Here is a 6,545-nt window from a genome sequence, read left to right as displayed (position 1 = left end):
CTCGGAATTTTTAAAATCCCCCAACGGCTCTCCAACAGCTCTCTAACGGCTATAATATATTCTCGGAATTCATCGGTTTTTTCCGAGGAATACATTTTTTCTCGGTATTCCATAAGAATATTCCGACGGATTGATATCTCCTCGGAATTCCGTCGGTATATTCCGAGGAAATTTCGAGGAAACCAAATTTTGTGTTTCTTCGGAATATCCTCGGAAATTCCTCGGGATATTCCGAGGATTTCATTTCCCGTCGGAATGTTAGTCAGAATATTGTTGTTTTCTTGTAGTGCGCACTCCTCGGAGAATGTAGCATTTTTGCATCCCTGTGGAAGGCATCTGGCCTTGATGTTCATAGCCTCAATTTTTAGGATTTCCTCATGTTGACATATTCATCAAGATTATCTAAACAAAGTATTTAAAAGACAACTTCAAAGCATAATAGAGAACTTCATCAAAGTTATACCGGTTGAAGCCATCAAGAGGACGAGCAATAGAACAGTAAAGGTGATGGAGCTAAGGTTCTTCGCTATTTCTTTTCTCTTTCTTAAACTCAATCCGGAGAGAAAGAAATTGTAGAAGGCATGGAGATAAGCAGCCTTCCACACACTTTGTTAACTAAAATCATGGACAAGAATGTGAGAAACAGGTTGTCCACCATTCGGCGCCAAGGTGATCAGAAGATGGAGAAGGGGTTACAATCGTGGTTTGGCACTAGAAAGAATGTTTTGCAAATGTAGGTCAATTATTACCATTTAGTCTCATGTTGCATTTCATGTAAAAACGTTTTTTTGGATGAATACAATTTAGCATTTATTCAAAAAAAAAAAAAAATCTTGTTTTTGTTTTTCTTGTCAGTAAACTTAGTTTTTGTGAGACATATCCATATGGTGATCTATTTATAGTCAAAATTTCGTTAGTTTGTATAATTGTTTATTATCTCTGCTTTTATGTCTGGGTTACCCAAGTTCATAATGTCTACACAATTGTGTATTGCCGTATGTTTTATTTAAGTTTTGTTTTCCAAGTCAATTGTTTTTTTAATCATCCTCTTACCTTAGATAACTAAAAAAAGATATTTAACCAAAGGAAGGTTGTCGTTGTCTTTATTGTTTAAAATCATTTTATATATCCGTATTTTCTTAATTTTAAAATAATCACTGTTAAATCTGTCGAAATGATGTAACTTTGATTAAATGCCACTATCTTAATTATATGGATCGTGGTCTCAACAACTGTTGCCATGAAATTCTCTTACAGTTAGTATGAAAGCATCCGGATGTCTTCATCCGCATGTAATTGAACGCTTGATAGTACATGTTGTTTCATGTTTAGTCTTCCTAATGGCTGCGAGTTGACTAGCTTTTATTGTCTCTTTCATGTCACGTGCAAAAGAGAGAAATTAGTACGAATTATATAAAAATGTTATCGTGAGAACTATTCCCTTTTATGAGTTCTCAAAGCTCTCAGAAGTAGGAAACTACGAATGACCTTGTAATAATTAAGGAGTAATTCTTGTGTTCACCCTGGGAGAACTTATAGATTCACCTAGCCAATGATAAATTACCACATCATATTTACTTTTTTGGAAGAAAAAAGGATAAAAACCATAAATAGAATTATCTACAAAATAGAAAAAAGGAACACAATTAAAAAAAAAAAAACAGAAAAAGGACGACAAAGTTAGTTAACGCCGTGGAAGACAATTTTTCTTCTACATCGACTGGAGAGAAAAGCCGTCTTCTTCTTTATCGACACAGAAGAGATGAAGCTGGTTTGGACCAGCCAAATCAAACCATGTTCATCCTTTTCTTCTTCTTCTATTTGAAAATTATGGAATAAGCAAGGAAGAGTTTGTATTATTTTGGTCGATCCTCGCCAATTCAGAAAACCATGGGCATGAACCTTTTACAGGCCCCGTGGCAAAATTAAAAAAAGTGACAATGAAATTAAAATTTTGAAATTGTAGGTACATGGTAAAATAAAATCGTTTTCGTTTGAAAAAATAAGCACAACCATAAAAGTAAAACAGTTTTGCTCTTTTTATAGCTTCTTTTTTCTTGAGAATGAAATCATTTGTTCCTACAAAAACCTTCAAAATATAACATCTTTAGTCTGATATACTTCAAAGTCAAGTTAATTTCTAAAATTTAAGTAAAAAGAAAAGTACGCCTGAATTTAAGAATCAAAAAATGAATTGATGAAGCTGAAAGTGAAATGGATACCAAATAAGAAAACAAAAAAAAAATTCTCAGGCGTTTAGAAAGGAAAAAAATATTTTGCTCTACCAAAAAAAAAATCAGTGATCTCTAAACAAAAAACATGATAGTAAAAAAAAATATTAAAGATCACTTACATAAACTAATCAACAATGCAAGAATCCTTGAAGAATCAACGATTTTGAGAGTATTAAAATTGTATTGTCACTGAAGACGTCTTGATGAAATACACTAATGCCTAAAAAGCTCACATTAGATAACTACTTTTAATGTTGATTATAATATTTTAATATTGATTATAATTTGGTAAAAGTTTAATCAAATTAACATAAATAAGATTTTGTTTCCATAAAGTTAGATTTATAAATTTTGTATTTATTAATTTTGTTTTTCTAAAACATTATATGTATAGTTTACAAAAAATAGAGTTGCACTACTACTTTCAAAAAAAAATTATGGGCCCCTTCAAGCAATGGGCCCTGGACGGGTGCACTGCTGGCCCCTGGTCATCAGCCGGCCCTGACCATGGGCATGATGTTTTTTTCTTAAATAAGATTTTAAATTAAAAACAGAGAAGCTAAGGCTAAGTTATTGTCAAGAGAGAGACTGAGCTTGTTGATCACATGATCCATGACCTTGAGAAGCAGAACTTTGTTTTTTTTTTTTTTTGATAATCCAGGGTTCCCCGTTTCGCGGATCAATCCCTGGGTCCGGTCAGGCAGCGGACCCGCTTCACCCGGGAGGGTATGTCCTGAGCCCGAAGGCCCAGTACCCGCTTTTGTGACATGGAAGAGCAGTTCGCCTCCGGCTGGCGTCGAACCCAGAAGCATGACAATTGGTCCCCAAAGCTCTAACCAGTAGAGCTGACTCATCCCGTCGAGAAGCAGAACTTTGTTACAGAAGTTGAGTACCAAAAAGGTCCAACGACTAAAAATAGAGAAGCTATGATTGAAGTTAAGAAAACCGAAAAATCGGAAGTTGGTGATCAAAGAACTTCTTTGACCAAATTATAATTAATATTACCAAATTAAAAGTATTGTCACTGAAGACACCAAACAGAAAAGAAGAAGCACACAGATGGAGAAATTAACAACTGTAAACGTTGTGAATTCATATGAGGCTGCTTCAGAGTGTGTGCCAGTTAACATCATCAAGAGCGTGGACTTTCCAACACTGCCAAATTACAGCCACAAAGAAAAACCAAAGTGAGGACTCCGTAGCTGAAATAAATTCATATACATGTGAGTAGAGAGATTAAAGATGGACCTTAGAAAGCCAATAAATGCAACACGTCCATGACCCTACGTTGTAACGTCAACCCCATCTCCACCTCCACTAGAATCATGTTTGGTATATCTGGGAGATAGTTACAAAAAATAGAAATAAAAAGTCTAATACTCTGATTCATCTACAAGAAGCACACGTTTTTTATATTGAAAGCAAGGAATTAGAGACTCAGAATATCTCACAAACACAGCCTCGTCTCTTTTCTGTGATTTATTTTTTCTCCAGCCGATGAAGAAGAAAAATTGTCTTCCAAGGAGTTAAATAACTTTGACATCCTTTTTTTTTGAATTCTTTTTTTTTAGATAATTTTATTTATGTGGCAACCTATCATTGGCTAGGTTAACCTATAGGTTCAACTTAGGGGGTTGGACACAAAAATTACTCATAATTAAGAGGAAGTGTATTCATTGACATAAAAGAGTATATACAAAGCGATATGCTGAACCAAAGAGGAACATGAACTAAATAGATAACAACGAATATCTTGTAGTCATTATCTTGAGTATATCGTATCATGTCTATACCCCCTCAAGTTGGCGGTGAAATGTCTTGTATCCACAGCTTGGACTACAAGTAAGTGAAAGTAGAGGAAGTTAACGCCTTGGTTGTTCTTTAGTTAAAATGTGTTAGGTGGTTATGAGCTTGTCGGAACTGCATCTCACACTTGATGACAGTCACTTTCTATATGTTTTGTTCGCTCGTGAAAAACAGGATTTACCGCAATGTATACAACCGACTTACTAAAAGAGCTTCATTGACTGAGGATGATTAATACCAAAAGCTCGAAGCAACTGTTTCATCCATTTGAGTTCTCGTAATGTATAAAACATGGAGCGATATTCTGATTCTGCAGAAGAAACATAGACAATGTCTTGTTTCTTGGTCTTCCAAGAAACAGGAGAATCTCCAAGGATTATATATAAGCACTAAGTGAACGTCGAGTTAATGGACATCATTGCAAGTCAGAATTACAATAAGCTGTTACTTGAAGAGTAGAGTCTGAGCTAAGGAAAACACCTTGCAAAGGTGAGCCTTTAAGATACCTCACAGATCTTGGAGCAGTATCAAAATAATCTTATCGTGGTGCCATTACGAACTGTGAAAGGATTTGGTTCATGAACAACATATCACAGTTCCGTTCTTGCAAAGTTAAGGTAAATAAGACATCCAACTAGTCTCCAATAGGATATCGGACGGGAAGTAATTGCTCATTGCAAGTGCGAGTTTGTGGTTGAGTTCTATTGGAACTGTAGAAGGGTTAGAGCCAAGTAAGCCAGTTTCAGTGATAATTCTGAGGGCATACGTGCATTGAGATAAGAATATTCCTTCTCTACTGCTAACTACCTCAATATCCAAAGAGTATTTCAGTTTACCGTAGTCCTTCTTCGTATGAAAATATTGGTTGAGATAGTTCTTGAATTTCTGAAGGGTAGAAAGATCACTACTCGCAATAATGAAGTTGTGGACATAGACGATGATATGAAAGTTGATGGAGCCACGAATATAGGAGAAGTGAGAGTAGTCTACTTGACTTTAGCAACAGAGTAGGATTTCAAAGCATTGTTAAGTTTAGAGAACCAGTAACGGGAGTTTTCTTAAGATCATATATAGATTTTCTGAGACGACAGACTTTATTGGATCCTTGAAACTCCGGTGGAAGCTTGATGTATACTTCTTCCTCTAAGTTCCTATGGAGAAAAGCATTATGTACATCAATTTGATGTAATTCTTTTTTGACTACACCATTTGATGTACTTCCCCTTGTTTGACAGCAGCAATATCGAGCAGAACACAACAATATATTATTTAAATAATTATCCTACATGTATTTTATTTGGTTACACACTACAAAATTATTTGAATCACTGAAATTTTCAATATCGAGCAGAACACGCACAATATATTATTTTAATAATTACTAGGTGTATTCCTGCACCATGTACAGTAAAAAAAATTAAAATATTTTTTAACAGATAAATATAAATTATATTTTAAAATAAATTTTTATTAATATTGTAAATTTTCTTTTTCGTATCAATATTTTAATATGAATTTGATTTAATTAAACATAAAAATTATATTTAAGAATATGCATGTATATATTTGAAATTATAATCTTAGATATATTTTTTTATCTATTTATTTTAATTAAATATATTAAATAAATTTGTAAAAATTGCATAATTACCAAAAATTAAACAATATTTATAAAATTTGTAGATATATAAGAAAATAATGATTTTACAATTAAATTTTTATAATTTTCTAAAACAATTCTATACATTTTTGAAAATTTTAGTAATAAAATTGTATAATTTAAAAATATATAATTATATTATATTTCGAAATTTATAATATCATATTTGAATATATTTATTTTAATGATGATTTATGAGTTATTCTCATATTCTAAAAAAAAATCCAAAAATAGAAATTGACATTAAATGTAATATAAGAGTTATTACCATATTTTAAAAAGTTTACAAAAACTATAAATTAATATTAAATGCAATTGTCCATGTCATATTAAGCTATAAGACGTGTCATCAATTTCAGTAGCCATGTCATATTTGTTTTGTGAAATTAATTGAAGAAATGACATGTGGCAAAATCAGTTCGCAAATATAGTCTAGGGGATCCTACTATAATGAATGATGTATTTTATTTGGTTACACACTACAAAATTATTTGAATCACTGAAATTTTCATACTGGGTTTTGTTGGTCAAAAATCAACGCATGCAAGTTGGTGATGGTGAAGAACACGTTTTTTTTCTCTTTGGTTTTTTGGTTGGTAAGTTTGGTTGTTACACCAACTCACCACCAACTCACAAATCCCCTCCTATAAATACATGCATGAAGGAGAAGGGGAAATTCATCCCAAACAAGAAAAAACAAGAAAGAAAAGAGAGAGAACGAGAGAAGAGAAGAGAAGAGGAAGAAGAAATTTTTTTTTTTTTTTTCACAAAAAATCTTTTTTAAGAAATTACTCGTAATTTCTGAGTGTATTTGGGATCGGGGTGTGAGTTGTGAGCTTGTAAAA

Source organism: Brassica oleracea, chromosome C9 (assembly GCF_000695525.1).
Source record: "Brassica oleracea var. oleracea cultivar TO1000 chromosome C9, BOL, whole genome shotgun sequence".
Classification (NCBI taxonomy): Eukaryota; Viridiplantae; Streptophyta; class Magnoliopsida; order Brassicales; family Brassicaceae; genus Brassica; species Brassica oleracea.
The sequence above is the reverse complement of the archived record's forward strand: the minus strand, read 5'-3'. Positions refer to the sequence as shown.